General features: G+C 36.2%; 1 protein-coding gene across 6 annotated transcripts in view; it reads right to left on the bottom strand.

The window, feature by feature from the left end:
- SOX6 (SRY-box transcription factor 6) overlaps positions 1-22,976 on the bottom strand; it is a 337,003-nt gene that overhangs the window by 264,341 nt on the left and 49,686 nt on the right. For 5 of the 6 annotated variants that reach the window (XM_042784521.1, XM_042784522.1, XM_032984900.2 and 2 more), the window contains exon 1: positions 1,326-1,791. The exons of the other annotated variant lie outside the window; for it this stretch is intronic. The gene's annotated coding sequence lies outside the window, so the exon portion shown is untranslated. Of the gene's footprint in view, positions 1-1,325; positions 1,792-22,976 lie in introns of those variants that run through there. 6 annotated transcript variants of the gene reach the window in all.

Raw genomic sequence — 22,976 nt, 5'->3', positions numbered from 1 at the left:
ACCAGCTGTCTCTCTGCCTGAGTAGGACAAAGTCACACACAAAACAATGAAGCCTGTCAGACAAACGCCACTTCTCCATTTCACTTTCCTCACTGCCTGTTCTTGCCTTCTTTCTATTTCTCCTTCACCCTAGGCCATATCTTAATCTCATTCTTAAAATCAAAAGGTTTTTTCCTTTCTGTATAGCTCATGAAAGGTTACCACATAGAACTAAATTTCTACAGGGGCTCAGCCTTCAGATTTGGGTTACTTTCAGTTTTTATCTGCATTTTCTTTTCATTCTTGTATCACTGCAATCCTTTTCGTGTAGCTTCCAGGCTATTTCATAGATATAGGCTAAAATCTGGAGATGGTAAACTCTTTTCTGCCAAGACAGATGTTGTAGTAACATCACATGCATATTGAATTCCATTCTACAAGCAAATCAGGAATTTTTTAAATGCTACTTGTTTAAGGAAAGCACACAATTTAGGAAAAGTTGTTAAATACTGTATACAGACTTACTAATTTCTACATTATTAGACCATTACTTAAAAGATTTTACACATCTCTCACATAATAAACTATAATAGTGAAGACTACATTGAAAAAAAAAAATGTTTGTTATACTTGTTGGTTAGTATCAGCATCACAAATATAACAAATTCAAATTTTTCCCAAGACAAAGCTTTGAGTCTCTAGGAAAGTACAAAAATTGTAATAAGATTATGTTCAACTGATCTAATGGTTTGGTTTGCATTTCTCTCTATAAACACAGTGGTATGTTTACCAAACATCCATTTCCTTCTAACCCCAGATCATAGATTTTTGAAACCCCACCAAAAAAAAAAAAAAAAAAAAGTTTTTTAATGAATACCAATGTGTTCACGATATCAAAACAAACTTGAATAAATCGTTGACACAGTGTGAAAACTGAAGGCTAATAACTCTGAATGAAAGAGCTCTGCAACATAAAAGTTTCCATAAACCTCCATAATACGGTTAAGCACAACTAAAGACAGACTTACGTAATATATTAGCTTGCCATTGCGAAGGACTCTTCAGGTTTTGTAATCAGTTCTCACACTTAACCACAAACCAGTAAAGAATTGTTACAGTATTTCACAGTTACATACCTTGCAAAGCTTAGAAATGTATCTTCTTACCAAAGTTACAGCACAATTTAAATTTCTTTCATTCATTTGAGGAAACTGAGGACCAACATACATTGTTTCATATGCTGATAGTTTAAGAAAATCAACAAAGATTCTTTTTAAAACTGAACTCTCTTATAAAGAAAAACAGAAAGAAAATACTTTATTCCTTTGAGCAGATGTCTAGCTTACCTGGCTTTGCCATTCCACACCGACAGCCTGAACAATATTATCAGCTCTTCAGGTACTAATTCTTGCTAACTGGAAGGATATTTTCTCTCTTGCTGGATTAATAATCAACTTTCCTGATAGTTCATTTGTAATTCTCTGCTGGTTAACCCTTTGCAGGGCTCCCATTTTGAAATAAGCAGCCTACAGTTCAGTTCATTTGAATACAAAAATAACAAAACATGACAGTACATCCATGACAATTAAATAGTGAGCTAAAGAGAAGGTTTAAGAATATATTATCTTTAAAAACTATAAGCTTATAAATAAGTAAAAGAAGACTTTCTTTTTCTTAAAGACTACTTACTAAACCTAAGAGCCAGTAAACCAATGCATCAGCAAACTGAAAGCTGTAAAGTCCAGTGGCTCATACAACAGCACACTCCCATGAAGCTGCTGCTCAACCTCTCATCTTCAGTGTATGTGTAAATATGACACATGCCTACTGAATTCTGAAAATAACATTTTTTTATTATTGAACAGTGTGCTGAGAAATTACCACAGTTATCAGTTTGTGCAAGGCCGTCCATCTGTGTTGTCAGAAAGCAAGAGCAAGAGTGGCCAGGAGTAAAAATGAGATAAGAGAGGCCCAGAATAGCTAAAAAGGGGAGTTCAAATAAGGTCAGAACAGTTTAAGATGGGATACCTAACAATTATATGTAATTTCATTTTTCAAATGTAATAGTAGCAAATTACATACATTTTATCAGTTTCATAAGAATTCAATACATTTTGGAAGCTATGTTGTGAAATGAGTTTAAAAGATTATAAAACTAACCCTTTAAAGGGGGTTAGAAATCTAGTATAGGAGGATGAAACATGCTGGAAAACCTGACCTAAAGAAACTACTCTTTGGGGGATATAAGATGGACCTTGGGATGTGCTTTGATTGTGGACAGAGGAAAGAGGAAGAAAAAAGTCAACTTGTTGCGTGGATGACTGAGGCATAATATTGCAAAAAATTGAGAAATCATGAGAAAGGCTTCCCCCCCCCTCCCCCTCCCCCCCCCCCCCCCCCCCCCCGCGCCTGGAACACAATGACTTAGGGGTTTGGGTGCTTTAGGAAAAATATAAGAGATGACAGTTCTATTCACTTTCCCGGTAAATTGTTCTATAGCGGTTTTATTAAATAATACTGCAGTACTTTGGGGTTTTTTCCTTAGACAAGGGCACAGAGTCTCCAAAAGTTGCTGCATAGCACAGAAGAGATTTGGTCTATTTCCCTTTATGTAAGAGTAGTCTTATAGCAAATCTATTTTTATGCAACTGTAGGTCTCTGCTCTCTCTCTTCTGTAGCACCTGACACAGTTTGCTGTAAACTTTCTATAATACGTGCTGTAGAATTTATGGTAAAATGCTATAAAGTGTTGAAGCAAATTTATTTCATATTTATAGTTAATTTTATTCTGTGTGTGTTTGAAGGAAAACCTTTTAAGAACACCAATAATGTGAGAAAGCTACAACAACTAAATTTATTGTTAAGTATCACATCAGTGGTACTCCTGGGGGCTCCTCTTCATGGGAAGAAAGCTTAAACAACATTTTCTAACACATTGGATTGCTTCCCAGAGATGTGATGGCCTACAGAGGCAGTGCTGAACAAAGCAGGCTGAAATAGTAAGTCAGTAAACAACCCTTTTTCAGAGGATGGTCACAAATAAGTGCAACTTTGTTTAATAGAGGCAAATTATAGTTATCTTTTGTTCTTTAGAAGGTGCATTATCTTTCTCTCCTGTTCCACCTGACTAAACTGGTGGTATCTCTTCTATCACCTGACTGAGTGGTTGGCTGGAAATAATGGGACAAAACAATCCACTATTGTTACAAGAGACAATGACCTTTCATGTCCTTGGAGCTCGCCATGACCTTTCATCTTTCCTATCCTCCAATGGTCTCTCCTAACAACTAAAACTACACCCCGTTAGGCTGAATTCCAGATTGTCATAAAAAGCCCCGTCCTTTCGAAACAAAACCAATTTTTACACCAAGGTGGAGGAGAAACACAGGTCCATTGTTCCCGCACAGATGGAAGTTAGAGTTACTAAGGCAACAGCTCTAATCCCCCTTTTTACCACTTTTTTCACATCATTGGCCTATCAAGTGTGCTACCTTTTAACTCATAAGCTCAAAAGCTGGTAGTCTAACTGACTGCCCTAATTAGCTACGATTTTCACAGTACAGACAACATGATGAGCTAATCGAAATTTGCAAAATAATGACGTACCTCCAGCAAATATTCCTCCTCCTGAGGCCCAGTCTTAGAATAACAATAATGAGACCATTATTAGAGGAGGGCATTAAAATGCTGCACTGCTGCTAAACAGAGAACTTAATTGTTCTGGTCTTGTCCATTGAATCAACAACCTATTGTTGTGGACTTGAAAAATAAAGGACTGGAGAATGGGTGCCATAATGATTGGTCTGTGCTGCCATACCAGCACTCTGTAGAATTGTTTTCCTTTTGAAACTCTTGATGGACTAGTAGTTTTGTTTAAAAGTAATATAAAAGGCAATTGTCTGGATAAAAAGTCCTATTTATTGAAATCTTTAGAAGCAGTTGCATGGATTTGTTCATGACCCCCAAGATAAAAACATAGGGACCATAATAATGCTATTTGTAGAGACCACTGCTTGTAGTGACACTAGATAACGCTGTCCTGTCTGTCTACTAGAAAAGAAAGGAAGGCATTTCCCTTTCCAGACAGAAATCATGACAGAAGGTCAAATAGTGGACAGACCCAATTCATCTGTAAGAAGGAAGATGTTTTATTAAAAAAAAAAAAAAAAAGAACCACCTACTATTTTTGGTCATCATTTAGACTTCTGGGATTAGATTAAACTGATAAAGGTATGCCTAAATCAGTCACAGCACAGGACTTTTTTTGTTGGTTTGTTGGTTAGATATTAAAAATGACAGAACTTATTTTTTCTTCACCTCTTCTGTAGAATTATACCCTAAACTTTGTAGTTGAGAAACTGAACAATATACCTTGAGAGGTAGTTACTCAACTGATCAAATTGTAACTTACTGTTAGTTTTGGATATTCTTTATTTAAAATTGAGACTGGGAGGAAGAGATCTCTGGAATGTCTTCTAAACTTGGGATTTTTTAATTTGTAAGAAATTAAAGTCTACAGCTTTTCACAAAATGTTTAAGATAAACGTGATATTGAAAAAAATTCTCGCAAATCAAAAAAATCATAATTCTATTACATCAAATCATTGTTAAATAACACTATCCTGGATTCCTGCCCTAGCTTTAACTGCAATAGAATAGCTGAAAACATGTAAGCAATAACAGATTTACACTTTGGAACAGAAAGTAAAATCATGTCTTAATGTATTTTTTATATTTACATCTTTTAATGCACCTTTCCACTTAGAAGTTGCTCAAAACCAGGCTATGACTCTAGGTTAATATAAATAATCAGAAACAACAGAATTTGTGTTTGCAAGAGTACCATTGGTACTTTGCTACCTATTTCAACAGGAAAAAGTTCAGGTTTTAATTTTTTCTTATTCTTATCAACATATTGTAAATCAAAATGAGGAAAAAAAATGTGAAAAGGAAGAAAAAAGGGGAAGAAAACTTAAAGTTAAAGGTTAACCCAAAAGGTATTTTCAGCAGTCCTTAGAACTGCTTGCATAATATAAAGTTGTCTCGCATGTACTCACAGAGCACATTTTCTTTAAACTCAGGTTCTTTTCTTTTGTAAATTGAAAAATGCCTAATATAAAAAAGTATTAAATTGTAAATAAGACCTCTTGCTTCATTCAGTCCATGCTTTGCTTCATTTATCTTCATCTTGTTAGGCTAAATTAATTAACAATCTCTGTGTTGCACACTTTCTCTTTTCATTACATCAAATAATGGCCTGGATATGGGAGAAAACCCTCACCACAGGGATCTTGAAACACTACCTTGAGGAAGAGTCTCTTACATATGTATTGCTTTAGCACTATTAACTAGCTAGATGTTACAACATTTATTAAATGGATTCTTCACCACTTTAAAATAATTACCCTGATTTTGTGAGAAAAAAAATATTTTTAAAAAAACAGAGGCTTGAAATAGATCATGTTTACAATTTGTGAGCCACAAGTACCAAAAGAAAGAAATTAACTAAATTCATCAATAGTTTTACTCAGTGCTTTATTTAATATAAAAAACCTGCCACTTGAATACAATTTCTGGCCAACTGTGTATACAGTCTGAAACACATTAATGTGTCAAATTACTCAAACCAAGTTGTCATACTATTTGTCTGTGAACGTTCTGTATATAATTAATTGGATGTCTGGGGCACTTTCATTGGTAAATCTGGTTATTTTAATGCTGTAATGGGGAACAATGTGCTAAACTATTAGGCAAGTTTTCTTCCTTTAACCTACATTATGGCATCTACAGCAAAAGGACAAAACAGTAAAGCTTTTTTTAATCTCACCCTGATCAAACAACTCTCTTTCTCCAATCACAGCTTTGTGCGTGATATCTTTCTGCTAGTGTTTCTTATTTAATTAAAACAGACACTGACAGAAGGACATGGATTAGGACTGTAATGATGCATTTACTTAGATTAATCGGAGGCTCCTTTTGGAGTAATGGCTTAAACAAAGAACAAAAGGAAATTGTTATGAAACAGCCTTTTATCCCAGGCAAAGGTCACATTATGAGGTTTTTAATTTTGTCAGCCTCTGTTATATTGGGCCTTGCTACTGGAACATGAGAAGTGCTTCTCTCCCCCTCTCCCCCGAGCCAAGCCAGTTATTATAATACAGCCATTAAAGCTGCAAATTAAAATGTCTGATTTTAAAACAGGTTGCTTAGCTTTCAAAACCCTCTAATTAGCATGTTGTGCATTGTTGTGAAGGAAAGAAACCTAAAATGCTAATGACCTGCTGCCAGGTGACCACACTGCTGTGCAAAATAATACAGACCCTTTCAAGTAGTAGTAATAATAATAATAATAGCCAGCTCTTATGAATTACCCAACTCCAGGTCTACTCTGCACCACATGTGCTTAAAGAAACAAACGTGAATCCAGCCAAAGATCAGAGTTCAGTAGTCAGCACAAGAGACTGTTGTATGTTAACTGGAAAGAAGTCTGTGCCCATTCAGACACTGTAAGGAAAGAGAAAAAGTTTTGAAACCACCATGGGTCACAGGTGATACTTGGACCAGGCACAGAGAAAAGCACAGAATGGAAAATTCTTACCCTCTCAGACAGAAACTACAGATACAGTTCTGTAAATCTCAAAAGAGCCAGCCCTAACTTGCTGTGAAAAATTCTGTTTCTGTGCTTTGTTCACAAAAAGACAATAATGCATTAAAAGACCCCCAATAGAGGTATACTTTTGTCCTTTCCCAGTTTATCAGTCATTTTAACAAGTTCATTGAACACACAAAATTAAGCTAGAGCTGCCAAATTTCAAAATTTTTCCACAAGTCTTGTGTTATTTTCTTAAAATATGCTACAGGAAAAAGTCTAATAATGCGACTTCAAAGACTCAAACCAAATAGAAAACATTTTCTTAAACCTCATGGTACTTGAAGCTCTGTTTTTTTGAATACTTGAGTTTTAGCACACTTACTCACTTCACACAATTTCAGAAGAACTCTCATCTCCAAGGACAAAACGTATCATAAGCGACTTCCTTTTCTGAAATCATAGCTGTGAAAATATTCATTAGTCTTCCGCACCACCTAAACTGTACACAGGCCCAACCCTTCTCCAGTCACGGAGTCCACATCTCTGGCAAGCTAAAATGTCACACAGAACCGAGAGAGACACAACAAGATACCAGCAAAGCAGCACAGCCTTGCTAACAGTGCCAACACTGGGTTCGAACAACAGCAGCAGAGAGTGCTGCTCAGCATCGCAAAGAATACCTGCCTGCAAAGTCCAGAATAATTAGCTGGGCAGTCAAGATTAACCCCACTTGACCTGTTTTTTTAACAACAGTTAAGAAAAAAAGGCTTTCTCTGTAACTTGATGTCTTTGCTATAAAGATCCCTGTCCAACCCCCTCCAAACATACCAGCATAGCATGACAGCGTTCTTCCTAGGTCATGGTAGTAGTTAGGTGGATGAGATGTTGCAAAGCTGTGCTGGCCTCAATGTCTGCTCATTTACAGAGGTCTCCCACCCTCCAAATGATCCCTAATTGATCAGTAAGGGACAAAAAAAGACCACAAAGGGGATTTTCAGTCATTTTTAATCCCTTATTGCATTATGTTTTACTTAAAAGTTCATCAGTCCAGAGACAAGGTACTGTGTGATTCCAAATCCCAATGCCCCCAAAACCACTACTCAATGGAAAGTACAATTCAATTCCTCTCCGGGAATTCTCAAACCCATGTGTCAACACTGTATTGCCTGTCTCTATTTCATACAGTACAGGTCAGATTCTGCCACACTGTTGCTACTACACTCCCTCACAATAGTCCCAATTCTGAGAAAGATTTGACAGCTTGCCCTTGAAAATATTAACACAATTACATGCAAGTCCCTGAAACGACCTATATAAAAAGGGAAAATACATTTATTTGCAAATATAGTGCTTTCAATTTACTTAATGCTCAAACACCTGAGCTGCTTAAAATGTGCCAAAACAAATTCTGATAACAAAAATGTTAATAAAAATAACTATGTAGTAGTATTCTACCTGGTTAAAAATATGCTGAACTTCACAAGTCTTCTACAACTTTGAGATATCGCTGTCATCCGCCAGCACCACCATTTATTTATTTGTTTAAACTTAACTTCTGTTCTGCCAAAATAATCACACCTTAAGATACGAGAACCTGTTTTCACAGACACATGTATCATCCACTAGTGTTCCTTGGCTGCCTCTTAGCTGTTATTTTTTCCTGAATAAAACCACCTCTGCGAGACAGAAAACACACTGCTAAGTTTATTTATAAAAAAACACACTAACATCTAATAAAAAACAGACTTTGTGCAAGTGATAGGTGGCTCTGTCCTTCAAAACTCAGTCAGGAAATTCCCATTATTTTCATTTGTGGCTGTGCATATACTGTGTTTGTAGAATTCATCCTAACAGTGTATTTTAAAGGCCTCTTGTGATGGCTACTGCACAAATATGGACAATGCAAATACACCCAAAAGTTCTATTTGTTCCTTAAAATATATTAAACGTGCCGATACTCTTATAGTGAACAAGTAATAAAATCTGCATTAGTATCCTATACAGAATGTAAATTCATGCTTTAAGATCAGAGCTGCTTAGATAGCAAATTATCTGCATCATTTCACATTTACCAGCTAGAGACCTGTCCAGGTACAATCTGTATACCATCAGCATTAGAACAATCAGTGCCTACATGAATATAGTACTTTGTGTCCTGTGTTTTTTGCTGAATATCCATGTAGTACATAGAAATATATGTAAAAGAACAACAATAATCCACTAATCTAAAAATTCAGTGTAGGAGTCTGACGAGTCAGGCTGACACAGCTGCAGGTATTGGCATGGCACGGTGGAAACACCAGTAAAGCAGTCAAATACTCAGAAATCATGCTGGCTTGGTGTGGAATAAGACACTGATTGGGCTTTGATACATTATGAGTTCAACTCAGCTCATTAAAGAACATCTCTGAGTAACTATAGTGCTCTTTCATGTTGATCCCAGAAACTCTGGTGGCCAATACAGAGCAGAAAACACAATCTACTTTATCATTTCTTTGAACATCGTTTTCACACGCCCAAGCAAAAGTCACAACATACTCTGCATTGATGCATAACACAATAAAATGTATTCCTACGGGAAAAAAAATCATCAAGTAATTAAGATTTTATGCATAATAATGTAAGAAGATTTGACCCAAAGACATGAAAAAAGGGAAGTTGGTTCCTTCTACTATGGTCTTTTTACTCAAGAAGACCCACAGATTAGTGTGGTTTTTTAATATATGTATAAAATTGAACCTGTATAATATGGAACTATATATCCATAATGGAACCCATATAATAGTTGTAAAATGGAACCCAATCTTGTTCTTCAAATTACCAGCTTGTGCCCCCAACCACTAGAACTGATTGCACCAAACAGCAATTTTCTCTGTCTTCACATACTGTGAAACAAGAATAGTTCTTATCTCTGAGCACCAGTAACAGCAATTTGGGTTTGACCCATTACGCACAACCTATCTCAGTTTTTTTGACATATCTTTCTCTACAGGTTCTCCGCATCCTTTTCGACTTGGTCAGTCCATACTGGTATCACCGTATGAACATCTGTCAGATGAGAGAAAGCAGAGCTGTCTGCTCTTTTGGTTACCAAAAGACTGCATTTGGGCCATAGCAAGTAGATCTTTTTTAGCCTTAAGAACTACAGGATCGAGCAACTTACATATCTGAATTCAAGTCACTTATCAGATTACCATGTGCACCACTAGAAATTTTTAATACTATTTAACTCTTCCTGAAATCCTAGATAGTCCATCTTGTTCCAAAACTTCATTCCCATCTGATTTGCGATTTAATGTACAAAAGAGTATTCAAGCCCCTTATAAATTTCTTATTTTATTTTGGGACTGTTGTCCCTATGAACATACCACTGAACTTCTGACTGAACATCTTAAACTCTCTTCACAATTGGAGTAAAATATCTGGTAATTTTTTTAGTCCTGAACATAAACTAGATAAATGACGGAACAGAAATCACACAGGCAACTTCGCTCTTCCTGCTATTATCACTTGATTTCAGTAAATGATAGGGCTATTATATTCCAAACTATCTTCTGCAAGAGAATACTGATCTATGTAATTCATCACTGATTTTATAGCAAGTGTCAGAAATTAAGTCGATAAGCTATTTCATATTATATGTAATAGGAAAACTACCTGTATACTTTCAAGTTCAGATAATATACTCAATGAGCATTGCAAAAAATATTTTTTCATTCTAGCATGCAAAAGTAGCCTGGACAAGTTATGTGAAAATTTCACCCCAATTAAGTGAAAAGAAAACTATCCGTATGTAAATTTGGCTTGCATCTCACTTCAGAAACACAGACTAGGTTTCAAGAGAAACTGGGGCAAAAGTAACTATTAAGGGATTTCAGTTTGCTGGTGAACCCAACGTGAAATAGCTCATACACAAAAAAGCATCATGCATATATAAATACATGATGTGTCATACTCACACACAGAAGATAACCATGTGGTGAACTTCAGTACCTCCTCAAAAAATAATTCACCAGGTAACTTGCAGTATTTAATTTACAATTTTCCCACTAGTCAAAATTTCCCAATCAGTATTGCCTAATGAAGGGGGCACACAGAAGAGTAAGGCATATTTCTGACTCAGTACCTGGCATGCTAACTACCTTTTTATGCCTTGGTTTACCCGTGTGTAAAACAGGAGAAACAAAACCTTTATAAATCACCTTTCTAAACTGCTTTGAGATCTGCTGATAAAAAAAGAGGGAACAAGGGAAACAATCTCTAAGCAGTCTGAAACAGGTATCACTTAAAAACAAAACAAAACCAAACATAAATATTTGGGGGGTTGCAGTTTTGTTTTGTTTTGCTTTTTTTTTTTCTTTCTCTAATATTGGAGCTTTCAATACCCAATCAGCCAGTCATACTGCTGCATTGTTTTATTATAAAGTGGATACGAACAGACAAATTAATCAAGTCAGGACAGTGAGTGCACTTTGTTTACATGCTATATCCTGTACATATCTCTCCTAGGTTCAGACTGAAATCCAGCTCCAGCTGCAACAGCTTTCATGCTGACAAATCTTTCTGGAGCTGTGCCACACAGTGTTTCAGACCTGGAAGGTGCTGCATGCAGGCACTTTCACTACACTTCTTAAAACCCCATATATCAAATTTGCACACATTAAACATCCCTCCAAAGGTATACCGGTCTCAGCTTAATGATATCCACCATCCAATCTTTGGGCACTCATTTTTTTCTGCCCATGTAATTATCAGGATTTTAAATCTTTCATTTCTAAAGAGTGGAATTAAAATATATAACCTATTAGAAAGAGGATACTCTTAACTACGGTAGAGAGACACATTTAGAGTTCACTCTCAAAGAGCTTAGGGTAACAGATTTTGAAAATGTGTCATTTTTGTTATATATTAATATTTCAGGTTATATCTAAATCTTTACAAAATTTCCACTGCTGACGCAGCTGGAAACCGTCACACTGATGGAAACTAAAGCAGTTTAGTAAGCAAAGTAATGCAAATAAGTTGAACCACCTAAATTTTTGAATTATTGTAATCAATTCAGCGTTCCAACCAAGCTAACTTACCACAGTTGTAAAAGTTTTGCTGGTAATCACAGAGAACAAACTGTACAACTACCTGGTTTCTTCAACATTTGTGAAAAACACAATTATCACAAATGGGTTTTGAAAACACAGTTTTTCTCACTTTTCATATATATAGATATATATACACTCTTTTATATATATTTATGCACATATACATATGTGTGTATGCATACACATACACGTAGGTATATATACCTGCACGTACAGTTACATTTAAGCAAAATCATGAGGTTGTTTGCAGCCTTTTCTTCAAAGCCCACCGGTCAGAGCAGAGGGAAATACATCGCCTTTTCCCTGCCCTGGTACCTGAGAGAGGACACCCCAGGGTGCAGGACAGAGCCAGCACTGCAGGTGAGCAGCCCCAGGGGACAGAAGTCTCAGCAAGACAGGAGAGAGCAGAATTAAATGGGGAGGAGAATGAGAACAGCAACAGTTTGGGAGAGCTCAGGGTCTCCCTACAAAACCCTGGGAATCTCTGTCTGGCATCTGCATTTGATAGGAAACATTGGTGAGCACTTTCTTCCAACAGACTACTTCAGATTAGAAAAGGGATGTGAGAAATGAAAGAGTTCAATACATAAATTTATAGAGAGGTTTAAAATGACTACATCTAGAGTGAATATCTTAAATCCTAGAGAGAGAGTGTTTTTTTTTCTTTTTTTTCCCTCAAGCATGCACCTTTTGTCATAATGAAATGCAAAGTCAGCCCTCACTTGGTAAAATATTTGTCTTGCCATGCAGTTAAACAAATGTTTTTTTCATTTTCTTTTAAAATAGCCTCCCACCCATGTTTCTCTAAACAGTGGCCCATCAGTCCAGCTGGATAACATGTACAAGCTGAGCAGTAAAACCTCCTCTTGCCCCCATTAAAAGGGTCCTTTCCTTATTTCATCAGCCAGAGCACATGAGGAAATAATAGGACTTCAAAAAATAATGGAATACATATGAAAGAAATTCTGGTTCCGTAATATTCCCACATTCCACTATAACTCACAGCATCCGATCAGCATTCAGCATAATAGTTTTAGCACAGGCAAGTGAAGAAGATCAAGGTAATCTTTTCTTATTTCTTTTATACACTGATATTCATAATTCTATTGTGTGCTCTTTTTCCTCTATTTTTATTCTTCCCTGTTCTTTGTATGAAATATGAAGAACTCACAAGTATGATTATCAAATTTATGGTGTATGCCTGCTACACTGCACATTATAGTCTCACAGTTGTTTGCCCTGCAGTATGGAAGATTTGCATAGTGTTTAAATGGGAGAGATCTATACAAACTATAGTTAAAATATTATTACATTTATATGTTTTTCTATATGAACTAGTAAAAAAAAATAATTTTTTATTCCACTTTAGGGCAACATTTTACTACAGCGAAATGAAAAGGCTTAGCTCTGCTACTTCTTTGAAAAGAATCATGACCAAAAAGACACAATTTTAGGAAATGTAACTGGAAGATGATAAAGAAAATCTCACTGCTTCCATATGAGGCAGCATCACAACCAAATATATCATGTTGATATTTAAAATCTGAACATATTTCCTTCTGTAATTCCTTCATCTGTGTGCACAAATTATACAGGAGCTTTAAGAGAGAAAAGAATAAAGCGTTAGCCTTTAATCCCAAGGGTTTATGTGGTGCTCTTTCTGTTGGTGTTTTTAATTCATTATACTCTCCCTTCCCATCACTGGTGACCATCACTGCAGCACCATACCTCCAGCTGTGAGTTTGAACATACAGCTCCCTGAAGCCAAAACAAGTGCTGCTTTTCTGATTTAGAACAAGAGACAGTGGAAGAGGGGGAAAAAGCTTAAGCTTCCATTCCTTTTGAATTTCAGTGTCACCTCTGTAATGGAGTATATGACACACCAACCTAGACAATGCAACAAATTATGGGAAAAGCTGCAGCAATTAAGATTACAGAAAATTATCGGATCTTTTAGCAGCAATTTAATAGTGTTGCCTTCAGAGGGGAAAAACTCTTTAAACCATGTTTTACATGAAATATTTGATAAACCATACACCTAATTTGTAAGGTTTTTCTGTTACAGAGCATAAGATGAAATCTTATGTACCTGACATTACTCCTCTCAGGGAGGAATATCGCCTAAGAGGAGAGGAATTCTCTCTTACAGGAAATCCAGCGCCATGTTAGAAACAGACAGACAGACAGAAGGATGGATGGAAAGAAGAAAGGATGGAGGGTAAATATCAACAAGTAAAAGGACAGAAGATTATTTTGGCAGTTGTGCAACAGTTACAGAAAAAGAATTTAAAAGGAAACTATTTTTTTCTCCACATGAAGTCCAGAGTACACATTTTATTATAATGAGCACTGACTTAATTTTCCAAGACCCGATCTTGAGACAACAGCGGCTGACTACAAGCTCAGCAGAGGAGTCTAAAATTAGTGTTTTAAAAGTCTTTTTATTCTCATAAAATTTGTACATTAAAACTGACATTTTAAAAGGTTACTTCTGTAGAGAGGAACTAGCAGCTATCAAAATCCAAAAACACCAATCAAATGTAAACGTGTTTCAAAGCAAACTTCAGTTAGCACAGACAAGTCACCATGCCAAACAGCAGTGCAGAGCAGGAGAAAGCTTTGAGAAAAATTATAAATTAGGTAAATCTTCAAGTTATAGTATTATTGCATCAAAACTCTAGTTTAGACATCTTAATGCTAAGTGCCGAATGGTCTGCATTATTCTATGTTGTTAGCCATAATAAGTGGATTTCCTACCACTTCAAACAAATTATCAATTTCAATTGAGCAGGTTTGTGATAGAGCCAGAGAAAAAGTCTTTCTTTTAAAGTTGGCCTGTTTTATTTTTCTGCCCTACTACAGAATACACCTTATTCCATATGGATTTTTATACACATTAGGGTAAGAAAAATGTAGCTACTCATTAACGTGTTCACAAGTGTATTAAAATTACATTTACCCCAGTCTTTTATATGTAAGTTTGTTTTATCTATCACATACAGCTGTAAGTAGAAGAGACAAGTTAGTCCAAGGACATAACGTCTTTCAGGCTCTATAGCACTTAGCAGGTTACTGGGCCTCCAAGGCCTAACAGATTTAACCAAGACTTTTCACACAATCAGGTAAAGAGAGCTAGGCCAGTCAGCAGATGTCCCATTCAGATAACAAAGAGTATATTTTAGTGACAATGTGAGAAAACAACAGTAAAAATGGTAGAGAAACCCACTGAACCGTAGCGCTCTTTTTTTCCTTCAGTAAGAACCATCGACTGGACTATGACATTCACTGCAGTCTTCAGCAAAGGGAAAATCAGCCATACAAGCTTTGTCACCAGAGACCCAAATAAACTATTATAAGAATCAACTACATCTGTGCTGGACAATTTTCTATATTTTCATTTCCTCTATGGATTTAGGTTGAATTCATAGATGATCTGTTAAAACATCAGGCTAATAGATGAAAGATTCTTTTCATGCATGTCATCACTAAATTGATCTACAACATGTTGCTGCATTTGTTGCTTCAGTTTAACCTCAATGTAACGCAAGTATATACTGTCTTTGAATCTGAGCTAGCGATATTAAAACTTGCAAACAAGAAACGGCTATTAGTATCCAAAATGGCTATAGTCAGTTGCTAGCCAATGTAGAGGTGAAAGCACTATGGTGTGAACAAAGTCAGTTTTAGCATTTGTTAAGGTCACTTCAGTTCTTCAAGTGGCTCTTCTTAGAGTCCATTACCTCAGCTAAATATGCTCAGCTAACCATAATAATGATGGAGATAACCCATCTGAAGAAACCAATTTGGGTGTGGTTTTGAGTTTAAATCAGGGAAAAGATGACTACACACCCCATGCTCTTGCTCTTCTCCAAGGCCAAGTCTAAATAAAGAATAATACTTTTCAGTTATCTTGGACCACATTTCAATGGCAAGGGAATAGTGAATGAAAGAAGTTTACAAAGAAGACTGTTAAACATTAAAGTATAGTATAATCACTGTATGAATTAGTCATAGCCAGTTTAGATACTGTCCAACCCACTTTCCAACCATCTGCAACAAATGTGCTCCATTAAAACAGAACCATATGGAAAACAAGCTAGCAATTAACACAGCTTCTATGCATACCTCTAATACAGCACAGATTTCAAACTTTGAGTGAAACTGACTGCTGAATTACTTCCATATTGCTGCTGTTTAGACCTTGGCAACACATATTTATCCTCACTCACTACAGTATGTCATCCCAAGATAATGCTATATCATCAAAATAAGCATGAAAAAACCACCCACAACTGAGCCACTCATTGTGGTTTATAGCCCCTGTTAATAAAATATTTGCAGATCAAAGTATAACAGACTTTTTCAAAGATTCATAATATATTACTTACCAGTCAGTATCAAAACTAGTAACTAATGCAGGGAAAATCTATCCATTTAATTGTTAATTGGTAATACCTTGTACTGTTAAACAAAACTGCTTCAGGTTTGAGTAGCTTTCTGCTCTCCCAGATTATTCGAAGTGCTAGAGATGCTGTGCTTAACAGTGTTATCATTTCCCAATCCAAAGGGAACATGCAGAAATCCTACGTCCAAAATTCAGAGCCCTTAAAAATGCTCATGGAGAGTAATATTTTGGTTATTTTCCTTTAACAAAATAGGGAAACTGCAATACTTCATATTTGTATCTGTTTGAGTGTATGAGATCCAGAAAGTGAAGCTCACTATAAACAAAAAGCTGATTATAAGCAAAATGTTTTGTTTCCTTATTCAAAGTAAAATGTAAGTGCTCAGTACATACTATCTGTCTTTTTCTACTTGGTCCATCAGAGCTGTTCACTTTAAAAGCCTAGCTCTTTAGATATTTGTTCTCTTATGCTCAACAGTCCAGCACATGAGGTTTGGTCAAGGTGGTGAAGCCTCAGAGAATCATGTAGGTTGGCAGGGACCTCTGGAGGTCAACTCCTCTGCCTCCAGCTCACAGCAGCCCCTCAGGTTGCTCAGGTACCTGTTCAGACAAGTTTCGAGTATCTTCAAGGAGGGAGAAATTGTACGAGAAAACCTAAATACTGTACTACAAAAAAAATATACCTAAATGATAAAAAAAACCCTACTGGGCATTTAAAACATGATGTTTCCGATGAAAATTATGTTGCTTTAAATCATGTAATATTAAAATTGGGAGGATTTATATTTGAGTTTTTTAAATAACTGTTATATATTATATTTAGTGAAACAAGTATTTAGTGAAACAAAGAACATCATAAAGCACAATCATTCTAGTTCAACAAATCTTCCATAGTTCCTCAGTTATCCAGGATGAAGTGAAAAAACTAACTACAGATACCATTTTGCTACAAACTTCTGAATTCTCCAAAGTGAAGTTACAGAAGAGATCCATTCCATGAGATATTACCTCAGTACCTACACAATTTCAAAAGCACTGAAATTTTTGAAGCAGCCTTTCATGACTCTAGATCATCATGGGCCACACTGTTTCCAAAGGCTCAAAATAAAACATGAAGAGCCTGGAAACAAAAGATTTAGAAGCAGAATTCTCCACATGAATTTAATTCTGTTCACACAGAATTTTCTCCCCCATTAAGCAGAAAACAAGAAGCAACTGTAAAACAAGCTCTGCGTTTCTTCCTGGGTGCTTTTCATGCCTTCAAAGGTTTCAATACCGACAGTATTAATAGAGCCCTACAGCAATAATACACTGTCCAAGCTTAATACATTGATGAAACAGTACAGCTTAGTTGTTATTATAATATAGGTCTGTACCTGCTTCTTGGTGTTGTCCTTAGAACTGTCAATTGTGATAGCCACCATATGATGTTTGGTGGTAGATTTTAAGTACCAGCATTTCAAGTCATGTAATTATACTCCTGTTTTCATTTCTTCCAAAAAGTAAAGTTCTAGAAAAACTTGTCCTGAAGATGTCCCTGCATATATGACACACCCACAGGCTTATTCACATTAATGGAAATAAAAGGATATAAATGTGCATCATTGTAAAATTCATAGTTCAGGGAGATATTATCAGCAATACTTGAATACCTAATACAAACAATAACTTATTTTGTCTTAAAAACATATCCATAGCATCCAAAAGAACTGAAGCAGCATCAGATGCAAGTCTGATTAATGACATTTTGGTTTATTAAAAAGAAGGTTTCAGTGACAGACATATTAAACATCAGTTTGCAAATACGACTTTAAATAAACCAAATGTGTGTGTCAAAAACTGGCCTTCTGCCACTACATTTATTTTCTACACTCATTAGGTAAATGATATATTGCCAAAAAGTCCAAAAATATTCAAATGGTATTAGGACTGCAAAAAAATGCAATGCTTTGGAATTAGCACTTAAACCTCCTGCATCCCCCATAAATTCTGACTAATTAAATTCCTACTATGTTAGTCCTCCTGTCTTCCTCACAGCTGCTTTATATATTTTCACCTGTTTCACTTCCCTTTTTGTTAAAGTAACAAAAAAAGCGGAACATTACTTGATTGACAGAAAGGAATAACAATATTTAATTAACATCACTTCATATGTGACAAATCTTAAAACTCTGCTCAGTCAATAAGGCTCTATGAAAGTATTCCTCCAACATTTTTAAAAGCTTTTTAAGAAAGCTCAGAACACTGTGTTCTTAATTCGAAAGCACATGCCGAGTTAATTATGGTCTTATGCTTTGACCAAAAGTAGGATTTGTGGGATTTTCCTTTTCTTAAGTCAAAGGATTCAAAAGTAATTTATGAATGATACTGAAATAATGCACGAATTAGCTGCTAGCATGCTGTTAGTTTCAAGCATTAATTTTTTTTTTTTTTTTTAATGTACTGGGAGGGTCAGCATTAGTGTCATGCTGACTTGAAACTCTATTTATACTAAAAACTACGTTAACTAAACAATCATGCTATTTTACAGTCCTCCTACTTGCCTTTAGATTATTGCTCTTGACGAGGTTACTTGTTTGGGAAATTTCAGCACAATTTCTGCCAATTTAAATATAGACGTTTCCATAGCTAAACAAAGACTGGAACAGTGTCACATATACTCTACTTAGAGTTAATATTTCTTTATGTACATAACGTTCAATTCATGTTCCCCTATCTGTGTAAGCAGTTATACTATAGGTGTATACCATACATTTTCTCATATCTTACTGTTTGTCTGTTTAAGCAACTTGTTTTACCACAATCTTATTATTACTAACACATTTTCAAAGGGGTCACAACTGGTTCAAGGCACATACTCAGGTGCATGCGAGTGTGTGTGTGTGTGTGTGCACAAATGTAAAACGGACACAATTTAGTAATGCTGAACAAAAGTATTGCTATCTATTTCTCAGTTGGATTTTAAGGAGGATCGACTTTCCCGCAGATTATTGATGTAAAATGTGATTTCAGGTTCTAACTCATGTGGAACCAGCACCACTTCTCTCCCACACGACAGCTGACAGGCAGAGAGGGCACTTGGGCTGGAGCAGTTTAAGGAAGGAAGAGCCATGGACAGTTTTCTCCCTGACTTTCCCCTTCCCTTTGGGATATGTTCCTCAACAGCAGACCGAGCTGGGCAGAGGCCAAGAACGTCACACTGCGAGGCCTTCCCTAGCTCCAGCCAAGCACTTACCCAGTCCTAGCTTGGTTCAGGACCAAGTTGAATTTCCCCAAATTTCTCCTGCTATTCTAACACTTTCTATATTAACTTTTTTTTTTTTTTTTATCATTAACAATAAACACTAATAACCATAAGCATTAGTCCAATGCATTCTGACAATCATTTCTGTTAGGATAATTTTAGTACCCTATAAAATTATTTCGGCAAGATAAAGTTCTCTCAGAAACAGAGAAGTCATTTATTCTCTAAGAACAAGGTATGTGGAAAATTAATATGCTTAGAATTTTGCCATAATATTATGAACCCTTATCTAACGCTTTTACATCCATTCTGCCCACTGTACACCTCTTGCCACAGTAACTAAATGAACTCCATATGACTAGTTTTTATTTGCAGAGGGAGAGTGTTTTTAAATCAGTCACTGCAAAATGTGAAGCCACTTCTGCACTATCCATTCAGCAAATAAATATGATCTAAAACTAATGTATTCTACTGCTCGTATTTCTACTGCATAATTTCATAGATTTTGAAAATGTCTTCAGCATGTTCAATCATCACTAAGGTCAGGGTTGCCAGCGGCACAAATCCAAAATTGAATTCTTTGCTAAAATAATGCAGAAAAATAACATAGCACTGTGACACAGAATTAAAGAAAAGGCCATGCCCATTCACACTCGGGGAAGAGTATAGCTCAGCGACCAAAAGGGAATAATGCAAACGCTGTATAAATTTAGTGACAGGTGAGTTTGGGACATCGAGCCAACGTGGTAAGAAAGGGCACTTGAGTGGCCACAGTCAGGGACGGTGTGATACAAAGTTCCAGCAGCTGCAGCAGAAACCAGGTAAAAGAAGTGTCAGACTGGCCATCACAGGGGCCAGGAAAATGGGGGAATTGGAGCTCTCACAATGAAGACAGAAGTCAGCAAGAGCGATACATCATAAGCGCAAGTGTATCCACTTCTGCATCTTGCTGCAAGACAAGTAGCAAATAATGTTTCTGCTTCCATCTGATTTCTGATAACTTCGTATGTAAGACACTTTTATATTGAAAATGTGCAAAACATAAATATTTATCATGGAATAAAATGCCAGTATTACTTTAAATAATACTTTTTTTAAGAAAAAGCTGCAGTGGCTGAAGTGATAGGAAAAATGATAGCTGCTTAGAAGATTTTTTTCAATGCTCTCTGAAAAGCCAAATAATTTTCTATTTAATTTCTTCTACATTTTAATTTCACTACTTGAAATATTTGTCAATGTAATGCGAAGATGGATTTAGGAGTGAAGAGCAATTTTAGAATTTATAACAATGCTACAATTTGTAAGATACGTATTTTTAAAAAAAAGAATCATAAATTCAGAGACTTCTGCTTGAAATGTCTGAGTGTGCTATTTGGATTATTTTGTCCAATTTTGTTTATAAAACCATTGCTTTTAATGTTTTATATCCATTTAAAAGATGAATCAAATCAATTAAAAAGACAAGAGGAATAAAAACTGTGATAGAATAAAGGAGAAGGAACATAATTTAAGAATGAAGAGGAAAAAAATCAGGGAGTGAGTGTATATGTATGTCTTATAGTATAACCATTTTAATTCTGACATCTCAATACTAATGTTTTGGGTGTCTTAGTTCTATAATCATATTTATAAACCTGTATCACCAAAAGTATTAATCGTTAAGAGAATATCAGTAGACCTTCGAGCATTCTCTTTTTCCCCTCAAGTACCTACTAGAGAAAGACTGTCAATAGTCCTAAAATATTTGTGATGGTGACCCCCTTTTCTTTCACTCAATAATCTCAGTCTTATGCTTGAATAGATGAAGAAGAAAAAGGCTTATTGATTATTCAGTCAGCGATGTCTCTTGGATAAACAGAAAAAAGGTTTGCCCCAGAAAATATCTACAATGAACTCAAGATAATTAGGGGAAAAAACTGACAAACAACTCTTCATTCATCTGCTAGAGAAATTACTGCGTTTCTAGCCCAGAAAATCCAATTATTCAGACCTTGCCTCCTCCGTTTCCTACATTGCTTCCTTCTTCAGATGAACAAGAGACCTTTCAACACAGATGTGGTAGTCTTGCTTTCTTTTCTGTTTTCTGCCCACAAGTAAATTTAGCGCTCACGCCAGGTTGACAGCCTCAGAAACTGAAAGGGCTCCATTTATCCACAGAACAGACACTCCACTGGCCACGCAGGCCTCTTCACATTACCCCACCAAGCTGCTTTGACCCCGACCCAGAAGAAGTGAATGTCAGGAGTGGGCAGACAGATCAAGTGCCATTTCCATTCCAAGCCTCATTCGATTCCTGAAGCTGCCAAAAAGCTATCAAGTAATGCCAGTAACCATGAGCCTAGCCCTGTGGACACCTTTGTGGATTTGAACCGTCTATTAACATAACACAGAGAACCTAACTGTCAAACTGTAACAAATATAGGCTATTATTTACTTGGCTTCATTCAAATCAGAGACCTTTGGGATGACAGGTTCCATTTCTAATTAAATCTTTCCTTTGCAACCCAGCCCCAGGAGTAGGACAAAAAAAAAAAAAAAAAAAAAGGCAAACCACTAACAAATGATGAAATCAGCATTTACTAGTACAGAGAGAAAAGAGGGCTCAAAAACTAAAGGTCATGAGCCCAGACTAAATACAAACGCTTATTTTCTGTGTAATCCAATATTGGAAGCCTTACCATAAAGCATAGCAGGAAGAGAATCACCCTTCAGACGCTAACTTTCAGAGGCACCACCCTTACTAGCTAAGTTTTGTTGCTAAGCATTAAGCATCTGTTGTTCATTGTTGGAACTTAGGTTTGCCTTTTTACGTTTAACGTTTAGGTGGAAACCAAAATGATTACTGCAGAATTCAAGCTGAGGGGTTTCCCCACTGAAAAGAGATCTTATAGCAAAAGAGAGAGATTAGACCAAGCTATACCTAGAGGTATCAGTGAAAAAAACTAAGGCAGGAGGGACTGCAGAGAAGTTGCTGTATATGGCTGGTCACTAAGGCAACCAGTTTTTTAAAAGAATTATCATATATTACCACCTAAATAATCAGTTTTGTAGCTCTTCTAAGCTGTGTTGCAAAGAGCAGAGTTGAAACAAGAAAGCTTCAAAGTGAACATGAGGAAAACCTTTTTCACCATTAAGAGAGACAAGCAGTGGGACAGACTGCCCAGGGAGGTAGCACTGTCTCTATCCTTGGAGGTTTCTGAAGACCCACCTGGATAAACCCCTGAGTAACCTGGTCAGACCTCACAATTGACCCTGCTCCTAGCAGGAGGTTGGACTAGAGATCTCTTGAAGTCCCTCTGAACCTGAATTATCCTACGATCTTCATCATGAGGCAAATATCAGACAAATGTGACTGAAAAGCACTAAGACACTGTGATGGATGTGAGTGCATAGCAGCCAAGGTACTAAATACTACCCGAATGACAGGGGTTTGTATTCTGAAGTTCTGCACAGAGTACTATGAATATTATCACTGTGAATACAGTGGACCACAGAAAAATAGATTCATTTATAATATTCCTCGTACCATACTCTCTAGTCTCCAGTAAATGTACCACTGCAGAACCATTGTATACAAAGCCTTGAAGGTTTTGGTGAAGATGCAGAGGATGACACTGGAGAGTATACTGAATTATGAGGAACATGTCTAATCCTGATGTA

The sequence above is a fragment of the Tyto alba genome, unplaced genomic scaffold (genome assembly GCF_018691265.1).
Source record: "Tyto alba isolate M040663 unplaced genomic scaffold, T.alba_DEE_v4.0 Super-Scaffold_8, whole genome shotgun sequence".
Classification (NCBI taxonomy): domain Eukaryota; kingdom Metazoa; phylum Chordata; class Aves; order Strigiformes; family Tytonidae; genus Tyto; species Tyto alba.
This window is presented reverse-complemented; position numbering and strand designations above follow the sequence as displayed.